Source organism: Danio rerio, chromosome 19, assembly GCF_049306965.1.
Source record: "Danio rerio strain Tuebingen ecotype United States chromosome 19, GRCz12tu, whole genome shotgun sequence".
NCBI classification, from domain to species: domain Eukaryota; kingdom Metazoa; phylum Chordata; class Actinopteri; order Cypriniformes; family Danionidae; genus Danio; species Danio rerio.
In genome coordinates, this window is record NC_133194.1 from 31,524,205 (window position 1) to 31,546,904 (window position 22,700).

The 22,700-nt window shown below is 35.7% G+C and overlaps 1 long non-coding RNA gene across 1 annotated transcript; it reads right to left on the minus strand.

Annotated features, from left to right (window-relative positions):
- Positions 1-2,134: 2,134 nt before the first annotated feature.
- Positions 2,135-21,011, minus strand: LOC141379118 (uncharacterized). The gene is made up of 3 exons (XR_012395110.1): positions 20,838-21,011; positions 16,723-16,878; positions 2,135-6,352 (listed from the first exon to the last, which is right to left on the minus strand). It is a non-coding gene; the product is annotated as an uncharacterized lncRNA (long non-coding RNA).
- Positions 21,012-22,700: the final 1,689 nt, after the last annotated feature.

Here is a 22,700-nt window from a genome sequence, read left to right on the forward strand (position 1 = left end):
CTGGTGACTGGGCTGGCCAATACTGGAGCATCTTGATCTTCTTTGCTTTCAGGAACTTTGATATGGAGGATGAAGTATGAGAAGGAGCGCTATGCTCCTGAGGATTCTGCCCTCTCCTTTGGTTTGTATTGTGAAGGGCAGCACAAATGTCTTGATACCTCAGGCTGTTGATGTTGCCATCCACTCGCATGCTCCCATACTGATAGTAACCCTAAACCATGATTTTTCCTTCCCAAACTGGACTGATTTCTGTGAGAATCTTGGGTCCATGTGGGTTCCAATAGGTCTTCAGCAGTATTTGTGATGATTGGGATGAAGTTCAACAGATGATTTATCAGAAAAATCTACCTTCTGCGACTTTTCCAAACAATCAACTAAAAGTCAAATTATTATTTGTTGCTCTTATAACTGTGACCGATGACAAGAGTTTTGTCAGGTATTGTACAGTGTGTCTGTAAATTAGAAGAAGATTGCACATTCTTAAGGTGTATTCAGATTCATATTCAATATCAAATTCAAAGTCTAGTTTTCAATTTAGATTCTGGTCAAAGGTGTAGATGGTATAGGTGGGAATCTAATTTAAAACCGTTTTATAATCAACAAAACCAAAACTACATTTTGATTAATTGCACAGCCATTATTACTATTATGGTGGACTCATAGCTAACCTGACTTACACTTTTCTTTGAAATGCAGCTGTTTATATCTACATTTCACTTACACAGTATGCCTGACTGGAAAATTCCCTTGCAGTTTTGGGGCTACGAACATTCAAGTGTACCGTGGCAACCTCTCACTTGACAGAAGGGAAAGGCACAGCCAATCACAATGTCACAATGAGATTATTTGTATATGAATGCCTCAACCAAATTTCTTTAGCCTTTAAACTCTGTTTATCATAACACTTCAAGGTATGTTACAGGCTGTCTTATACAAACTCATCATTGTGAACTGTATGCCAAAGCTGAGCGGCCTTTTCTGAATGTAAGAAGGTACACCCACTGGATGACTCTGGTCTACAGGGCTCTTCTGGGTCTGGCGCCTTTATATCTATGTTCCCTTCTTCATAGGTCAAAAAGCCAGTATGCCTTAAGTTCAAGTGAAACTTATCAATTGTCTGTTCCCTGGGTTTGAACAGAAGTATGGAAGTGAGCCTTTAATCATGCCGCCCCCTCATCCTGGAATACTCTTTAGTCTTTATTATTATGATTATTTCATAAGTCGTGTGCTGCAGACCTCCTGGCCAGATCACCATTGTAAATGGGATCTTGATCTCAATGGGATTTTATCTGGTTAAATAAAGAAACATATATAGAGAATGTGATTTAACCCTTTCCGTAAAAATATGTTAATGAGAGTTTAAATTATTAAGCTCAATTCAATTATTAGAGGGGAGATTTCAATAAATGGTGGTTATTGGTGAGGACACATCTACTTTGTTCATGCTAATTCTATGGCCTTGATTTAGGTTCAAACAATGCTAACATGCATTTAAATGCCTTCAACTTGTCTGAGACCCATGCTAGTCTTTTTGCTCTGACAGCATCAGAAATCAACAATGTTAAACTGCTCAATTCCTTTAGACAGAGTATATGCAGGAATCTTAAAGGTAATTTCAATATCGTTTTAAGACTTTTTGAAGACCTTCTCAGGCTATGTTAAGCCCTTACCGCCACTTCAAGTTCTAATCAGTGTCAAACCTTTAACTTAATAAACAGTTGTAGTTAAATAGATCAATGAAGCAAAACCATGCAACAGAACTCAGATAAGCTTAGAGGAAACAAAGCTTAAAAGATTAAATTACATGGTTGTTTACAGCAACAGCCTTCAGCCACTGTTTAAACCCGTCTTTCTCCAACCAGGAGTACGCAAACTTACATTCCCCCATTTTGCCGTCTGTTTCGCTCTATGGTTTCGCTACATGTAGATAGCGTCACATCACCTTTCAGCATTTGTCGCAAATAACTTGACATCATTCGGACAGAGGAGCTTGGCTGGACGTGCCCCGGCCTGAACCAATCGTGAGGATCGAGCATGCTGTTGTTAATGTTAGGAGGAAAAAAAATATATTTATGCTTTTTTGGAGTCAAACACTTTGGACAATGCTTGAACAAAATTTAAGACCTCGTAAAAATGCAGTTAAGACTTTTTAATACCTTTTAAGGACCTTCATTTTCTCATAATTGATTCATCAACTTTTAATACTTCTTAAGACCCCGCTGACACCCTGATTGAGAACTGCCATTGTCTGTAATATGACACTGCATTGTTGGTTTGTAAAATATTCTTCAGAGAGCAGAAAGATGACATTTTACAATTCACATTTGGAGTCACATTTGAATCCTGGTTCAGATTCAATTTCCCGTTCTGAATTTAGCTTATTATTCAAATTCAAACAGCGATGCCCAGCCTTAAATCCTCCAGTGTGTTTTTGGATTTTAAACTGGCTACCAAGACTATAGCTTCCCAACTATATAGCTAAAACTATAAACATAACTTACAAAGAAAGCTGACACAAGTCAAAATCTGTCATTATACAGTTTGTTGATAACAGCTACATATGGCAGCTTTGGATTTGAATTTAGATTCACATTCAGATATAAGATTCAGACTTCCCAGTGCCATTTTTACTTAATGTTAAGACTAAAACAGTGCTTGTATGCATAAATATCACTTCAGTGTGTCCAATTTTAAACAGAATTTCCCAGCAAGCTCATTTTGCTCAGACAGCATCAGAAATCAAAAATGTAAGATGGCACATTTCTAAATCTGGATTCTAAATCCTGTTTCAGGGTCACTTTCCCATTCTGAAATTGGTTTAGCTCCTAAATTCAGTGGTACCCTACATTAAAGAAACTCCAGCGTGTTTTTTTAGATTTTAAACTGCCTACCCAGACTTCCCCAGTAGACCCATTCTCGACCCATCCTCATCTTCCTGCTTGTCTGTATCAGAAAGCTGGAACGCTCAATTTCTTAATTCCCAGTGAGAACTGGCACAGTTTGAGATCTGGCATTACACTGTTTGTCTGCAAATTATCCCTTAGAGAGAGAAAAGATGGCACGTCTGAGCTGTGTGGCATGGTGTGGTGTGGCAGTCCCTCGCCACTCTCTCTGGGGGGCTCCGACACGCCGCATAAATGCAGCAGACTAAATTAATCTAATCACCACCAGATTGCACCTAATTTAAATCCCACAAGCAAGAGACCAAACCACACACTTGCTCTGATTTAGCAATCTCTGTGCATCAGAAGGAGCCTGATATGCCAGACCCTGAAGCAGAACTGCCCCACCATCCTAAGGGAGACGCTCAGCAGGCCAGACCGTAAGACAGCATCATACACAACAATGAATCTGTTTTGGGAAAGACCTCCATTTGACGTCGGCTCTGTGTGTTTTGGCACAGCCAGTTTCTTTGAATTCATTTATGGGTTTTTATTTTTAAATTCCTGGATCGTAGCGCATTAACGTCATACTAGCTATAGAAAGAAACGTCTTCCTGAGTTGAAAAGCAGGTCAGCTCCTCTCAATAAAATACCACTTAAGTTAGGGTTATAAACCATCCACATGAGTCTGAATATAAATATGGTTTTAAATAGAGAACCATGAGATGGTCACTGTCTTGCGGGAAATGAAGTGTGTGGATATGGGGGATACGGGCAGTGTGGAAGAGAGGATAAAAGGAGCTTTATGCCGTTCCGGCTTTACCTTGCTGCTGCTGTTGGTGATACAGTTGCTACTCCCCCATAAGCCTCAACTCCCCATCTCTGTACAGTCAGCATTGTAAACACACTGTAGCCGCAGGCAACCAAGCCGGTGACTTGGTGGGTGTTTTTTCAGGCATGACTGACAAAGTGACTCGTACCTCTCCCACTATTTTGGTCCCCTTTCCCTGTTCTCGTCCAACACAAGGCAAATATGGACTGATCACTCTAAATCCAATCACAACAGAGAACTATCCACGTTTCTGAAGTAAAACAAATGCAGCCAAAAATTGTGCACACGTTTACACTAAGAAGTCAGCAGGCAACAAGCATATTTCCTCAAGCAGTGGTCCTCAACCCTCAGGTTGCTGACCGGTACCAGTCCGTAGATCAATTAGTACCATTTGGCACCAAAATTGGCACCAAAACAAACTAGCAAAATGAGTAAGAAACAGACGTCTTTGGAAAGTTTCTTAGCGAAGATGAAAAGGCCCAGTGAAGGACTCACGAACTGCCAAGGAATGGATCCAATTGATTCTAATTTTGAATTCTGTTGTCAGTTTCTAAGAACATGCTTTTAGATTCAACATTGGATTCTGTCTCAGATTTTAAAAACGGTTTAGTTTCACCCTTCTGAGCTCAAACCTGAATCAAGATATCAAGATTTTCTATTTCAAATTCATAGTGTCCATGGATCAGTTGGTACCATTTGACACTCAAGAGACATTTTGTCCATAAAGCTAGCAAAATAAGTAAGAAACAGACGTCTTTGGAAAGTTTCTTTAGGAAGAGGAAGGACTGAATCCAGCATGTCTGTGCAAGAGGATTAACTGCTGAAGATCGCAAATGATGGCGGCCGTTCACATATCACATCTTTTCCGAGTGCAAGTTCATTATTTGAGCATGCACATCATGTGACAAGAATTAACCAATCAGCTACATGTTTTGTGTGCTCAATACACAATTCAATAGACTATTATCTCAGAAAAAAAAAACACTGCGGTGCTTTTAATTTTCTCCATAATTGAAACAGAGTATCAGAGTTGCAGCAATGTTTTGTCAGCTTGTCATCCACTGAAAAAACAGTTGGTGATTGCCTAGAAACATCATTTTAGATTCAACATCAGATTTCGTTTCATAATTTAAAACTGACCTCAATCCTGAGTCTAGATATTCAGCTTTCTATTTGAAATTCATAGTGTCCTGTGGAACACCACTGATGTAACAACATGATTACACAGATATTTTTTTTCCAGACATCATAAAGTGTCTGAAAGAGCGTAAGTCAAGGAACATTTATGTTCACCTGACATTTGACCATTTTATGGATTGACTTACGGTTCAGCGAGCTTAAATTCTTAGCCTCAAGCAGACACAGGTAGAGAAGCAATTTAAGACAAAAAAATCACCATGCTTCAGTCATTCAACCAATCAGAGCTCTGCCAGAGGGTGTTAAGGCCTGTCACAACACATGAGTCCTCAGAAAACCTGTCATATGGCTGATGGGCTTTTATAAAAATTCCCTTTGAAATGGTATATATATATGTCATTTGTTTGAAGTTTAAGTTTCCATTTGTGAAGATGAGTCTGTATTGGATGTTGCCAAGCTCATCTCATCTATACTTAACACCCTTTCTGACCCTGGGCATGGTCTAAGAAGGTTGAATGGGCTTTTAGGTCAATGAGAATCTGTGAGGGGAAAACCTAAGATGACTGAACACAAACACGTTTGAAGTGAAGTGTCACTGGCAGCGACTCTCTCGGGCCCAACGGTGTGATTCGTTCCTTGATAAATATTTCAGTTCAACGACTTTCTTCACTTACGGTCAAATGTAAACACACTAATCCAACCTACGTCGACCAAAGAGCATCAGATGGGCTCTGCGCTCAACACGGACCACCTCAGGCGCTCGAAACATCCTTTGATTACACTTCCACACTTCTCCAGTCCATTCCACACCTCGGCACTGTTCCTAACCCCACAGGTGAGAGTTACCCGACTAAATGGGATTTCATTCAATGCCCCTTTTGGATGTTACCATGGAAACACCGACAATAACAGCATGCAGAGTTGCATGTGGCTTTGTATATGCTGGTTGTCGCCGAGGCATCATGGTAGAGAAAAACAGGAGGCTATTGTGCGCAGCCCTAGGGAGTGGCATTGACATTTGCTTTTGCAGGATGCACTCTCAGCTCTATTATAACAAGATCCATGGCAGAGTGCCTCAACACAATACCAGCCTCCTTCTATTGAAGACTTGTTGTCCAGGAGTGATTCATCACCAAAGCTGTGGGGACTCACTAGGCGCAAGGTGGACAAAGCTAAGCAGGACACGGCCATGGAAAAAAAAAGGTAGGAAAACGAGGATTCCTAAAGAGAACGTAATTGGAATGTCTCGCTGATGTAAATACACAGCCGGCCTAGATCACCTACCAACGGATGTGTTGGCTGCATGCCGTAGGGTAATTTCCATGTGTGTGAGTGTGTGTGCCTTCACAGATGCATCATTACAGTCGGGGTCACTGCAGAGCGAAGCAGGGGGACTCCTTTTAACAGACAGACAGCCACTGCTCAGGAACACCACCTTCATCCACCTCAAACTGGAAGACCTCATCGCTGCCTGCTGCCCAGACTAACAAGCTACAGTGTGCTGGAATATAAACAGGAAAAGGAGAAAAATTCAGGCAAGGGAACAAAAGTGTCAAACTGGGACAGTATTGACTGAAACTCGGAAATCTAAAATCTATGTACTGTACAACTGCAAGTGGAAGGAGCGACAGTACCGTAGTATCATAAGCACATGTGCCTAATGTTAGAAAAAAAAATTAAATAGGAAATAGTAGGTTGATCTCTAATTTTGATCTCCATTCATATAGACCTTTTTCTTAGAATGCAAAATTACCTATTATGCTTTGCGTGTATGCGTAATGAGGATGCCAAGAACTTCTGATCGGCAGCTTGATGCATATAAATCATAGGTCTCAAAGCAATTCCTGGAAGGCTGCAGCTCTGCAGTTTTGCTCAAACCCTAATCAAACACAGCTGATTTAGTAGTCTTTCGTAGACTTGACCATCTTGATTGGTTGGATCAGCTGTGCTCAATTAGGGTTGGAGCAAAACTGCAGAGCTGCGACCTTCCAGAAATACATTTTGAGACCTGTGGTATAAACAGTCACGTTTGGACAGCTTCAAAAGGATAGTTTTGATCTATTTACTTGTTTTTAACATCTTTGAACAAAATTGCTGTCGATTAGCACCGCCTCCTGGACTTGTGATAAATGTGATCTAATATGAATGAAAAACATTATTTTGCGAGCAACGTTGTCGCTAAAGCAATGGTTTGGTGTTTTTTTTTCAAATATATACCCAGCCCAAACTAAATGTAAGACACCAAAATGTTTGACACAATAAGGCTGTGCGATTTGGTAAAAATATCTAATTGCGATTTATTTTTATTTTTTTATTTTTTGACGGATATTGCGATTTAATTTTGTAGTCAAGCTTCAGCTCAATAATCTGTATCGTAGCTTCGTACTGCTAAAATGCAGTGAGTATTAGTTACAAAAAACTGAAAAGATATTAACTAACTTAAACATTTATTCAAATGTATTTTAAAATATTCAGAAATGAAACAACTTTTTCTCTGAAGCAAACAGTAAACACAAATAAAATTTTAATTATTATATTAAAATTATCTACTTTAAACATGTCAAATTTAAATTAGGGAAATAGTGTAGCTTATTATTATAAAAAATTTAAATAATTATAATTATAAAAATACAGAACACTGAAACTAACATGTATATTGTATAACTAACATCATTTTGTACTTTGCTGTTGCTTGCTACAAGATAAGGCAAAATTTACTGGCGATACTTTCAGTTGACTTTTTAGCAAGACAATCATCACTCAATTTTGCCCACTTATGGCTAGTAAGACTATAAAACAGTGAATGAGGAGAAGGTTTTTCTCTTGCACTTGAACCACATCTGACAGAAGTATAACGGCTTTAACACACACCTTTCAAAATCAAAAGTTGTGGATCACAAAAACACTCTGTAAGCCACTCAAAATGGTATTGACAACTATTTTCTGATTATAATTTACTGGCTGTAAATGCTGTAAATGGAAGTTTTAAGCATCCATACCAAAAGACGATGTTTGCTATGGTGCTCTCCATGCAGCAACGAAGAAAAAGGTCTATACAGGAAATACTCATGTTTAATTACATTATGCCATTCTCTATGCCTCATGGGTGGAGCTAAAGGCAAATTGCCATACTTTGCTCACTGATTGGTCTGATTTTACCAATTACCAATTAATTTGATAACTTGATTGAAGAGAAGGCCAATTCAATAAGGAATACAGTTGACAGTGATGACTATTAAATGGCGTATTTTGAGCATCCAAAAATTTGTCATATTGTTAATTTAACCAAATTACAAGACTTTTTTCTGGAAAGAAAACCAATACGGAACTTTTTTCAGCCATTAATTTATGTAAGTATTAAATAACAGTTTACCATCTAACTAGATACTAAGATATTAGTAGCAGTAAACATTATTAATCTCACTACCGTCCAATGAGGAAATTTTAAGAGGAAACTCAACACGTGGTAAATTTCTATATAAAAAAAATACATACATTTTGTTTTATTATTATTTAAAACTAAATGAAGATTGGTAAAAGTGCATTAGATGCTTAAAAACTGGCTTGCAGTGAATAAAGTGCTATAGTCAAAGAAGAACTAGATTATAAATGATGATATCATCAGATGTATATGAACCACCTGTAGCACCTGATAACAAATGATAACATAAATCCATATTAGTTTGTCATCAGAAAGCATGTGCAGTCATGAATAATTAAGCAGGGTCTTCTTATAGGATAAGAAAACTCCACTATGAATACTAATGAGAAACCGATGCATCATCACTAGCAGATGTGTGCAGATGTGTGCTACGTTATCGATTTTGATCTCGCCCCAATAAGGATTTTAAACCCAAAAGATAAAATTAGCTAACAAAAGCTCAAAATTATCCAGTTTTCCCAACAATTAAAGCTGACAGGCGCTAACATTGTCTTAACCTGTGCCCAACACACACAAATCTGTTAAAATCTCAAAAAAGTACTCCAGGGTGACTTGAACCTTTAATCTAAATGCAATCTCCCATTTTTTCAATAAGAATTCTGATAAATATGGTTGATTATTTTTTAATTAGTTCAATTAGTTCAACAAGTTGATGCTCACAAAAGGTGATATTAATACATAAATATGTATAAATAAATATATAAATGATAAAATTATAAATAAATTATGTAAATAAATATTATTTTAATGTTTACAATAAAATAACAATAAAAATAAGAAAAAAAATACTTTTTATTTCCAGAGTCTGGCATTAGATTGCTAAAATAAATCGGATTCTATAATTTGTGGCCAATATTCAATATAAATAGCATTCATCCCTACTACTCAGAGCTCCTTAGCAACCACATAGAAACAAGCTGGCAAACCTCCACAACAGCACTGCAATATAAAAGCAAGTTTTGAACATTTTCTGAAAAAAGCTATTATTATTTACTGTTGTTATTATTACAAAAACAATTCAGATCATACAAAATAAATTATGTTGTTAAGTAATTACTAAATTAGAGACATACAAAATCTTTAATGACCTAATCTGACAGCATGCTTTTGTTTGAAATGAGATGAAAAGAAACGAACATTCAATATCCGAAATGGTGTTTCTAGGTTTATTTGAATACCTGAAAGACTTTAAATAAAAAAATAGTAATTGATACTCAGCTGACCTACACTGAAACACATATAACATGCGGCACAAATCTCCAGACTCTTCACAGTTGGTTTAGGCCAGTATCCAGACTGCATTCACCAGACCTGTCACTCCCAGCATTCCACACTGCTGCCATGACTACCAGTTGTAAATGGGCATTGCCGTGTGACCCTCTCCTGTCAGGGGTCAGTCTCACTGCAGATCATAAGTAAAAATGGAAAATTGAGCCATGGACTGACATGCTGGAGAAGGACACATTGAGAGAGAGAGAGAGAGAGATTGAGAGTGGTGGAGTCTGCCCGCCTACTGACCGTTCATCGACTGTCTGAGACATATTGCACACAAAAATGGCAATCTCTGTCTCAAAATAGCATGATACAATCTGATTGGCTGGTTTTGTGTATTCAGGATGTGCAGGTATTAAATCAATGGATTTGCCAATGTTTTAGTTGATACTTTAAAGATAAATTAAAGTTTTTTATGAATGTGTTTTAAAATATTTTTGCTGTTTTAGAGTACAAATATCTCATCATTTTGAAATTATATGTATTTACCAAATAATGAATTTACCAATAGTAAAAGATTTGAAATTATATTTTTCAAGGAGTTTATTCTTAAAATAAGATCTTGCAATGGGTTATGAAGAAAAAACTCAACTCAAAATAGTGCTTCCCATAGGATTGAAATAGACTTGCAGTGGTAGCAGGATTGAAACCCACCATTTACCCACATCACATAAATAGTTAACTTTATGCGATAAACAAAACTATTATATTTTTAACAATAATTTGATTCATTATTAATTTCAAGTTCAAAGCAAACAAGAATGCAAAAGCATTTTAGATATAAAATAGCCTATGTAATATAGCCTGACATCATAAACTTAATAAAATATACGGCAAATGAGAAGAATTACAGTCAAAATCTTTAAAAATTATAATAATTACAAGGTTAAAATGTGTAGATAAAATAAGTTAAGGCAAATGCGTTGATGAACGATTACTAATGGTGTCCATATATTTTGCAGCCAGTTTAGACCAGTTATTCCCTCCTCTCCGAGTATATGGTAAAGTTTTTCTGAGCCAATTAAATTCAAGAATGATTTATTGAATGTTTCTCTCACGACTGTGTGTGTGCAGTCAGCTGCAAAGCCAAGCGAAAGTAGGCTTAAGTAAAAAGATAATGCAAAAACGCATATGAATAAGAAACAACAGCTTTAAAAAGCAAAAGTTGAATCCTGGATATTTTAGAAAATTTTGAAACCCACCGGGACACATTTTTTAAGTGACAAAAAGGTTATATTAGATTACAATATAGTGTGAAAGGATGACAGTATTAGCAAAAAAAAAAAAAAAAAAGTGTCACGAAATATACTTGGACGGCGTAACCTAGTGAAGTCTATGTAGGGAAAGCACTGCAAAATGAAACCAATATTTCTTACCCCATGGCAGATCTTTGTTATTGCTCTAAACATGAAGTCATTTTATTTTATGACAATTAAAAATATATACATTATTTTACTAGCATTCTTTGTTATTGAATTTTTAAAGCACTTTGTATACAAAAATAACTGTATTAGTTGCAACTGTTATATTTTGTATCACATTACATTTATATTGCATTATTAAAAGCTTTGATCATCCAATAATGTAATTTCTGCATATAACTAAAAAAGTGTGTTAATAAGCTGTTTAACAAAGCTATTATTCTGCAATTGATGACTTTGCTCTTCTGTGACATTATCTTACATTTGCAATGTTAACTGTGGTGTTAAAATATTATTAAAATATAGATTATTTTTAAAACTGCATCAAAAGTTCACCTTTCTGTAAGTTTAAGTTTAAAGTCCCCATGAACCAGAAGCTGCGGCCATAATTTTTTGTATTGTGATGCAGTTCCTAGAAAAATGGAATATTAAATGACACAACAGTGAGCATGGCTTGTTTTTTTCTACTACAAGCTGAATGGATGTAGTAAAGCAGACACTTGATTCAGAATAGTTGGAAAAGGTTTGGGGAGAGTTATTACAACCTAACTGACTTCTCCTTTTCACCATTTATGTTGTCAAAACTGAAAAAGTTCCAATTCCTAAAATATATGTAATCTGGCAAATTAACTGAAAAAAACAGGAAGTGCTTTTACAGTTTTCAATTAAAGATTAGAAGAACAGTTTATTTATTTTTTATTTTTTGGATGACATTCACATATTAATTGTTAACCACAAAACTATGTGAGCTAACAAAATCATATGGTTAGTTTTGATTTCTTAGGGAGTTTAAATGTATTTATTTTTCATAACAAGGGACAGTGTACATTAATCAACATTCCCCAAGAACGAAAATGTACCCAAATTAGCCCAAAGACTAGTTTTTACTGGTGATGTTAAAGGCCATTCATTCATTTATTTTCCTTCAGCTTAGTCCCTTTATTCATCAGAGGTCACCACAGTGGAATAAACCACCAACTTATCCAGCATCTGTTTTACCCAGTGGATGCCCTTCCAGCTGCAATCCAGTACTGGGAAACACCCATACACACTCACTCTCACACACACCCACTATACATGTTTTTAGTATGTACTTATGCACTTACACACTCAACAGCATAATATATGACTGTAGTATCATCCCAAATTAAGCACAAATGTTTTTTTTTTACTAAGCGGACATTCAAAACGTTTCCCTGATGACGTTTCACGGTTGCCAAATATGTTAAATAAATGACCAAACTACCAAACAATACCTGCCATGAGTATAACCGCATTCACCATTAGGAGGCACTATAATCACTCTCGTATGAAAAATAAATCCAAAATAAATATAGTTATCCAACATGTGCGCCCGATAGCTCCACCCCGTACGGTCGTTGAGTGCGTAAAGTTTCCATCATTACAAACTTCATTTTACTGGCTGAATAAGTGCATCGTCCAGGCGATTAAAGTGCACAATTGTTAGAGTTTTCAGTGTGAACAAACAACTTACACTATACTACAAAACATAAGTATGCGATTTGGGACTCAGCTAATGACAGTATCATTATCTTCATCCTAATGTTTAAGGGAGCCTTACGAAAAAAGAAATCATAAATATTATAAGCCCCCCTCCCAAAATCTCTTATTGTGTATCTGTACAGTCAACATTCTGAAAATAAAAAGGTTTCAGTATTTAAATGACCCCTAAGTAGACCATGCATGTCACTACATGTCGCAAATTTCTGTAAATATATCTGTGAAGAACACGCTGCAGTGTGATCACTTTGACCACATTGTCTAGCTTTAATGAAAATATGAAATCAGATTCTGTCCTTTTGTGTTTCTATTCAACCCGCATATTAAAAGCTTCCACCTTTCAAATTACAGGTTACTATTAAACCTGATTTCCCACCGCACGTAAATTACATAACACCTCATATATTTGGCAAGAGTGCACAGGTGGTGGACAGCCTCTTTATTATTAAGGGACTTTGCTAGAACAAGGAGAGGTGTGCGTCTGCTTCACAGAGGCATATGAGCTGTAAAGACAGACTTTTCTACAAGCGGTTATTGAACTCTGCTCATCAGATGACTCAGGCTGCCAGCTGTCTCTCTTCTCAGCACAGTGTGGACAGGTGTGGGGCCACCTGCCATGCACCTGCTCCTCGCACTGTCCTGCCGTGCAGGTGCACCGCTGCTAGAGGTGAATAGGCCTACTTTCACTCTCTCACTTTTGCTACCGCTTACTCTGCCTGAACAGTTTCTGTCATATTTGATGCTGCAATTATTTGTCTCAAGAAATTTCTGGGTACATGAAAAACCAACAAAATTAAGTCAAAATGTTGTATTATGCATGCCAGACCAGTATGTGGGGATGTAATTCTGCATCAGAGAAACACTAAAAACGAAGATGACGACTTGAAGCATGCATACAGTACACTGCATGCGTGTAGTCCACCAGGGGTGTAGAGGGGTGATGACATCATAATTTTACTAAACATACTGATTGGCTGTACACACAAAAACACAAGGGTCTAGTTTTAGATTTATCTACTAGGTTACCTGGTTTAATGTACCAGCCTGATCTCACAAGAAAACGTAACTATTTTTCGTTTTGTCAGATTAGTGGTTAATTCGGACGAGTTCAGTCGTACAAAAGAATACAATTTTAAAACAGAGGTGTGGTACCCAACACGCCTCTAAACCCAACTATCATTGGGTATGAGCAAATTGTACTAAATTGTACGAATGAGATTGTATGAATTTATACGAATTAGCTATTAAATCAAAAAGTTACGAACTGTCGTATGATTGTGTTGGTATAACACACTTTTATTTATTTTTTACAATTACGGTCCTTGGCTATAACGTGGTTCACTTTTCGCGACCTCGCAGTTTTGCAATTTTTTTCATGCAATTTGACATGCTTTTTTTCTACAGCACATTGTGTCCTGCGTCTTGATTAGCACATTTTGTTCTGACCGGCTATAGACTATTGTCAATCAATCTGCTCCGTGTTGTGTCTTTTGTACAGTACAGAATGCGTACAGCTTGCTAAATTTATCTTCGATCGCTAACAGTGTGACTCTGAAGTGCTGTATTGTAATGTTTGCAAGTTTTCTCCACCACAATGTTGACGAGATATTCTGCACCATTAAATGCACCTGCAGTAGCATCCACAAAGCAGAGGAAGATGCTAACCATCGCACAAAATTAGAACTTCTGGACATGCTAAAGGAAAGTAGAAGTTACGTGGCTGTAGGGCACCATTATAGAATAAATAAATAAAGATCAAATAGTTTTAATCTTTGGTTTCATTCTAAAATACTGGACTTATTTTTCTACAAAGGTTTGAACTTTGAGAGTGTTTAAACAAGAGAGAGAAGCGTGAAAATATTAATGTCTGTCTGAGAAAAGTGTATAAAGTGTGTAGTGAGGGATTCTACAGCCTTAAAACATCTATAATAATTGTAAAAAATAAAGCTGACTGTTTCACTAAATTTCACCTATTGCAGATTATTTTTGGAATGTAACTCCCGCGAATAACGAGGGACCACTGTACAGCTAAACGTGCCTTAATTGTGGTGGGCCCAATAATTTGACCTTCAATACTACATTCAAAGTGTGAGTTTTTTGGATTGACACACGCACTTACTTATAGTTGTGAGTGTACTGTAAAAAAAGCTAAGTTCCACACAATTCCTTCATGTTGTCCCAACACATATTGATTAAGTTAACTCAACTGTGGACTGAACATAAACCAATTAAATTGTCCAGAAAAACTCAAGAACTGTTTTGATTCAGATCATTTTAAATATGTAGTTTGAACAAGCAACAAAAATCTTCTTTTTTTTTGGAGTTCACATTGCAGCCCTTTGGACTTATAATATATAATATAATAATATATTAAGCAAAATTGTTTAAAATGTGATGTAATTTTCTGTCTTTGTCTTTCTTTGAAGAGTTTAAAACTGCTTGGTAAAGTAAACTTTAAGATCTGGCTGGTAAACACCACCAGACCTCCACTTGTCCTTTAAGATTACATACTAGTTGGGTGTGGCTCTGGGGCTCCACCTTCATGAGTTAAAATATATTGTTGATTTTTTTTAGTCAAGGTCAGATGATGTCAAGTAAAACATATACACTAGAGATCTGATTTAAAGCAGATGATGATGTTATTTTCCCTCAGTTTTTCATATGGTGTTTTGTTACAGTTTTAAATTGATGAGTAATGTAAATCTCATTATAACAATACTTACATTTACAATACTTTAAATGTGTTGCTCTACAAGTTAAATAAGTATAAGAAGTATAAGAAATACTAAATATTATAGTATATAATATTAACATTTGCTTGGTGAAGTATGGTCAAGTTTTATAAACCAAATAAATTATTTTATTATAATAAAATAATCTTAAACCATATTTTAACTACTATTATAAAACCCCATAAGAAAACCACAGATGAAAAATCTAGAATACGTTAAAAACATATGTGCACTGCAGAGCACTGAGGTATGGCAATAGTTTCATTCACACAGCTGTAAACATGGTTACGAGTCCTAAGATTTACAAGTGTACCATTGATTAAATAAACTATTGCATAATGTCAAGTGTTTCCTTTAACCAATGTTATGTAACTAAAATACTTTAGTCCTCTTAAATATCATGCCAACGGTAAGTAGGTAGGTTTACATAACAGTAACTCCAAAAGGGTGTAAAAATCTTGATGGTTCTGTGGGTCTTGTCTATCAAAACTGAACTTTATTTTTATTTTTTTCATTGGAATCGAGTCAGGTGATTGGCTGGGCCATTCTACAGCTTGATTTTCCTTCTCTGAAAGCATTTGAGAGTTTGCTTGGCTGTGTTTTGGATCATTGTCCTGCTAAAAAGTCCACTCTGGTTTCATCTCCATCATCCCAAAAATGTAGTTGTTGAACTGAAGTAGCTAATATTCATTTATACTGACAAAGGGCAGAGGGTTGCTAAATAACTACTGAGAGATTTCAGTTGCTGTCTGGGCTTTCACTGCCTTTCTACACCAACCTTTCTTCATGTGTTCAATACGTTTTCACTGTGTCATTTTATTACACATAAATTCATTTGTAAACGAATTAGTTTTGTTTTTGGCATTAATTTCTTTGGTTGTTAACAACATCTGTTGCTAATTTCAAGTTAATGGTATATATATATATATATATATATATATATATATATATATATATATATATATATATATATATATATATATATATAAAGCCTCTTATACTTGAGATTGGCTACAGTGTTTCCGAAAAGCTATAGTAAGCAATTACTAGGACAACAGAGGATTACAGATTTCTGGATAAACCTTTTTTTTAATTTTGTAATTCAATGAAGCATCTTGTAGTGCCTGTCATGTGAAGCCAAAGAGTGTTAATTAATTCATAAACATAAACATAGCCATATATTTAAAGAATGAGCATGTGATTATTTTTATGTATACCAGGTAAACTGTAAATGTGAAAACAAATCAATTACAGAACTACCTGAAAAAACATCATGCGAGAGTACTAATGTTATTTTGAAATTATAGCTATTTTAAGTATAGCTAAATTAATTTGTTTCTATCAGGTGTATTTTCACAGTTAATGCCGTTGAAAGCAACTGCATTAATGACTCAAAAGCTGCTGTGTGAGCATGACCTTACATTCTGTTTCTGCTGCATCAGAACACACACACACACACACATGCGCACACACACATACGTACAGTAACACAGATGTCAGTTCGTCACACAGATGTCCCAGTCCACTTCACACAGATGTTCAGGTACAGTGCATGGCATGTAGACAAGGTCACTCAAATGAGAAAGACCGGTCAAGCTGGCATTCAACAGCTGATGTCCCACAGCATGTCCACTCACACCTGTGCAGCACAGACAGAGACCACATATATATGTATTTCAAAATGCTGTCAAGTACACCACAATCCAGTCTAAATATGAATGAGGATAAATATGCGCCTTTCATTTGGGAATATGCAAAGCTTGCTCATATATTGATTAAATGATGGAGAAAATCAATGCAAAACATATGTCAGCATCATGTTAGAATTATAATTTGTCAAGGCAGTGAAGCTTAATCTAATGCTAATAGCATCAACACATTAGATAACACTTTTCCTTAGTTTTCCCAAATGAAAATTCTGACATAAATTACTTTCACCACGCTTAAAACCGATATGCTGTTGTCTTTCATTTTCACATATTTTAGTAATAATCCTTAATTGGACATGATTTGAAATCTTAAAACCACAAAATCCATCCTGTGAAAACCAGTTTAAATCTGAATGTTGTTTTACTATAGAAAAGTACATTTAAAAAAGTGTCAAGCTTCATATTACAAAATACACTCACTGGCCACTTTATTAGGTACACCTTACTAGTCCCGGAATGGACCCCCTTTTACCTTCAGAACTGTCTAAATTCTTCGTGGCATAGATTCAACAAGGTACTGGAAATATTCCTCTGAGATATTGGTCCATAATGACATCATAGCACTAAGCAGTTGCTACAGATTTGTCGGTTACACATCCATGATGCAAATCTTCCATTTCACCACATCCCAGAGGTGCTCTATTGGATTGAGCTCTGATGACTGTGGAGGCCATTTGAGTACAGTGAACTCATTGTCATGTTCAGGAAACCAGTCTGAGATGATTCACGCTTTATGACATGCTGCGTTATCCTGCTGAAAGTAGCCATCAGAAGATGAATTAACTGTGGTTATAAAGGGATGGACATGCATCAATACTCAGGTAGGCTGTGGTGTTGACACAATGCTCAATTGGTACTAATGGGCCATACTTGGTACTAAAGTGTGCCAAGAAAATAACCCCCACACAATTACACCACCAGCCTGAACCGTTGATACAAGGCAGGATGGATCTATGCTTTTATAGTGTTGATGCCAAATTCTGACCCTACCATCTGAATGTCGCAGCAGAAATCGAAACTAATCAGAGCAGGTAACGTGTTTCGAGTCTTCTATTGTACAATTTATTTGAGCATGTGCGAATTGTAGCCTCAGTTTCCTGTTCTTAGCTGACAGGAGTTGCACGAGGTACGTTCTGCTGCTGCTCTAGCCCATTCAAATCAAGGTTCGACATGTCGTACGTTCAGAGATGCTCTTCTGCATACCTCGATTGTAACAAGTGGTTATTTGAGTTACTGTTTCCTTCCTATCAGCTCGAACCAGTCTGACCATTCTCCACTGACCTCTGGCATCAACAAAGTATTTGCGCCCACAGAACAGCCACTCACTGGATATTTTCTCTTTTTCAGACAATTCTCTGTAAACCCTATAGATGGTTGTGCGTGAAAATCCCAGTAGATCAGCAGTTTCTGAAATACTCAGACCAGCCTGTCTGGCATCAACAACCATGCCATGTTCAAAGTCACTTAAATCACCTTTCTTCCTCATTCTGATGCTCAGTTTGAACTTCAGCAGATCGTCTTGACCATGTCTACATGCCTAAAAGCATTGAGTTGCTGCCATGTGATTGGCTGATTAGAAATTTGCAGTAACAAGCAGTTTGACAGGTTTACCTAATAATGTGGCCAGTAAGTGTATATGTCACAATTTTATAACTTAATCTTGGCCAAACACATTGTTATTTAAAAAGGTCTGACGTCAGAGTTCCATATTTCATGACCAACTTGATAGAAGTTATATGACAGTAAAATAAAATTAAATAAAATTAAATAACATTTAATTTGATTTAAAACAATATCAATTACTAAAAATAAATCAAATATATTTTCATGTGCCAGATGACTTTTTTTTATCTAGGTTATGTCATAATAAATAATAGATTGCATTCTTAAAGTGAACTTTATCTAGAAATGTAGATGCGAAAAAATAAAAGAACAGCACAGTTTTTATACCACAATAAGGCAGGCTAAGGGATTTTTCTTTTTGTTCATAGTGAACTTACCATTTTAACCTCTTAAAATGTACGTGTGCATGCATGCAAATACACATACACAGCCCAGCAATAGATGTAAATGGTTCACAGAAGAACAGCCTTAGTCTGATTATTAACCAAAAAGGGGAATACCAGACGACTTGAGTTTCGTGACAGACAAACAAATGTATGAAGCCTCCCGGTGTGCAATCAAAGTGTAACGTCATCCATCATGACATGACAGGTCAAAAGTGATTCTGTCAGCACTCTCAATTGAAGACGTTTATGCTAATAAGCCCTTAAGGACTCCACTGATCACAGGGATTTTAGAGTCTACATATAAAGAAGAAGATCTGACGGGGAAAAGAAGAGATGCAATCGATAAAGACTAAACCATAATGCTATTTTGACAGAGTGGATGATGTTTTTTTGTTCATACCTAAACCAATGAGCTTTGTTATCTCTTCTCAGGTATCATCCAACCTAAAATTAAGAGTTGGTTCAAATCAAAGAATCTGAGAGAAAAAAAGCCTTAATTTGGAAAAACAGATAACTATGTTTTATATCTATTAATGTTCATAAATCATGTGTTCTATTGTAAATTTCAAAAAAATAAAAATATAAATTCTGAAAATTGATTTAGTTCTGGTTTTAAAACTAAATCATAATACTATTTTTTTATTATTATTACTATTATTTATAGTTATTAAACATAACTATACTATGACACATGTAACAGTCATACAAAACCTATCTAGTGATGTAGAACATGCATAAAGTAAAAATAAAAAATAAATCAACACATAAATAATGAATATATATATATATATATATATATATATATATATATATATATATATATATATATATATATATATATATATATATAAATATATGGAATCCATCAAAATCCATGTTTTAATAGCCTTTTTGTTTTTTTGCAATTGGGGTCAAAGAATTATAAAATATTTGTAAATCTTTACAATAAAAATTGAAAGGAGGGATTATTAGACATTTATTTTGCCTTATGTATGTAAAACTTCCCAAGAAAAAAATTGTCAGGGTTTCTGCACGTGTCACGAAGTCATATTTAAGACTTTTTAAGCCCTTTTCAATGCCATTATGAATACAATTTCAGGCTTATATGGGTTTAAACACTAAGCATTTTTTTTCTGACTGCCAATAGAAAAGAGTTTTAATGGTCCCCACCAAAAAAATCTAATTTAGTTTTTTCTTAGCCACATATTTTAAATAATGTGTCAACACAAGCAAACTCTGGTTATATACATAGATTAAAAAAAATTAATATTTTTTACTTTTGTTAAAGGTTTAATTGAGAAGTTTGGAAATTTAAAGACCTAAAACACATTATCATTTTGAATTTGACACTTTTTAAGGCCTAAAATTTAGTTTTTGAGACTTGAAACATTTTAAGACTATGCACACACTCGATTATCAACATCAAAGTGTTATAGAGTGTATAACAGCCAGTTTTACAACTAAAAAAAGAATCATAGATTCATCAAAGTTAAATATTTTGCTAAATGATTAAAAAAATTTATCCTGAAACATGTTTCCAAAAACCATCAGAAAAATTTACAAGTACAAAATAGATGTAGAAGTCTTTCAGGCTCAGTGTAATATTTTAAAATTGATTTACTTTATCTTATTTGGGAGTAAAAAATGTATTACTTGTAAGCCAAATATCAATATATAATACAAAAGGTAATGAAAAAGATTGTTTTTTATTTCAAATTTGCTTTAAGTAAACAACTATCTTAAATAATTCTGTCTTTTTAAGTAACATAACTTTTGATAGTACACTACGGATCTTAATGTTTGTTAAAATCACCAATTGAATTATGAGAATGATTAATACTAATATTAACAATAATAATATAATCTAAGAAAAATACTACCTTAGTGCTAAGTTTAGCAGGGAGACATTTGAAGCCAGTCTTTGTTCCAATCTTCTGAGGGAAAAAAAAGGTGACCATCTTGTCAAAAGATGCCTTTTGTTTTAGTGTTTAAAAGAAAACGGACTAGTTATGACAAGCTGTCAAGACACGCTGCGTTTGCTTAAAGAAGAGAGTGCTTAGCTCAGCATGTGCACTTACTGACATCAAAACCTCTACTGCCACCTATAGGACGAATAAGGAACTGCGTCTAATAACATCCCTCCCTCGTACAGTATTAACAAAACACCAAAAAAAAAAAAAAGTGTAATCCAAAGTCACACTGGGATCTTCACCCCGTCAGTCACCTTTGATCACAAAACTATTTCAGACTAGATTTCTCTTAGAGGTGTTAATTTGCCAGCATATGCAAATCCTTAAAGCTTGAAACGAGTGAATGAGGTTGTGTACAGAAGGAATAAGTGTTAAAAAGCAAGTAGGCGAACGGTTGTATGGTATTATTATTATTATAGAAGGTGTCATTGAAGCACTGTTTTTTTTTTTTTTCAGATCTCTGAGAGACATGTTAAATAACTGGATGTGAAATCTCTTTAAGGTCTGACAGTCATAATTAATCATATAAATTGGTGTTATTAACAGCTATCTGGCAGGAGATGTGGAGATAAGAGCGGCAGACATGGAAATAAAGTCCAGCATCACTGTCTGGCAAGGCTCTATTGCCTTGCATGTCCGATTTTGTCTGGCTGCTTATATCTAAGGAAGAGCGCCTAGAATATTAAACAGAACTGGTTGGGTCAGACTGAGTCGTATTATGAAACGGTTAAGTCTCTCCGCTGCAGTAATAAAACACACCCAACACCATTAACACTTGCTGATGGGAGTGTAAACCAGTTAAACGCTGCAGAGTGGGGAGCATCAACCCTGACTAACTGCAGAGTTACTCACCTCAAAACCTGTGCACAGCTGTTTTTAGCATTTTGAGTTTTTTTTTTTTTTTTTTTTTTTTACAGTGGAACAACAACAACAAAAAGAATAATTTAGAAAAATCTTGATGTAGATCTTTTCCATCTCATTAATTCCTGAAATGACTTCTTTTACATATTCAAAATTGTAGAAAATTGTAAATTCTGGTGTTTGCTGGTTATGGGGCATAAGATAACAAAATAATTACTGGTGTAGAAGCCAAAGTTTAATCTCCAATTATCCAACACTATCATGCAATTCACAACCTTTTGATTTAGTGGCTAATTTGAATTAATTTGTATTAATCTCATTCATACATTTTAGTGCAAATTTGTTCATCTTCTAATGAGGGGTAGAGTTAGCAGTGGGGTTTGGGGACCCATCTTGTTTTTCAAAAAAATCGCATGTTTTCAACTGAATTAAATAACCACATTTTCATTCATTCATTCATTCATTTTCTTTTCAGCTTAGTCCCTTTAATAAACAGGGGCCGCCACAGCAGAATGAGTTGCCAACTTATCCAGCACATGTTTTACGCAGCGGATGCCCTTCCAGCCATAATCCAACACCAGAAAACACCCATACACGCTTACATTCACACACATACACTACGGCCAACTGAGCTTATTCAATTCACCTACTGTATAGCGCATGTCTTTGGACTGTGGGGTAAACCGGAGGAAACCCATGCAAACATGGGGAGAACATGCAAACTCGACACAACTGACCCAGCTGGGGCTCGAACCAGCGACCTTCTTGCTGTGAGGTACCATGCTGCACCATATTTTCAACAAAATCCTAAATAGTTACCTTTCCTCATGAGATTGGGCTGATTTATCAGAAGTGGGGGACTCGTAGATTAATGTAGATTTTCCCTATCATTAATCCTTAATTGTTTTTTGT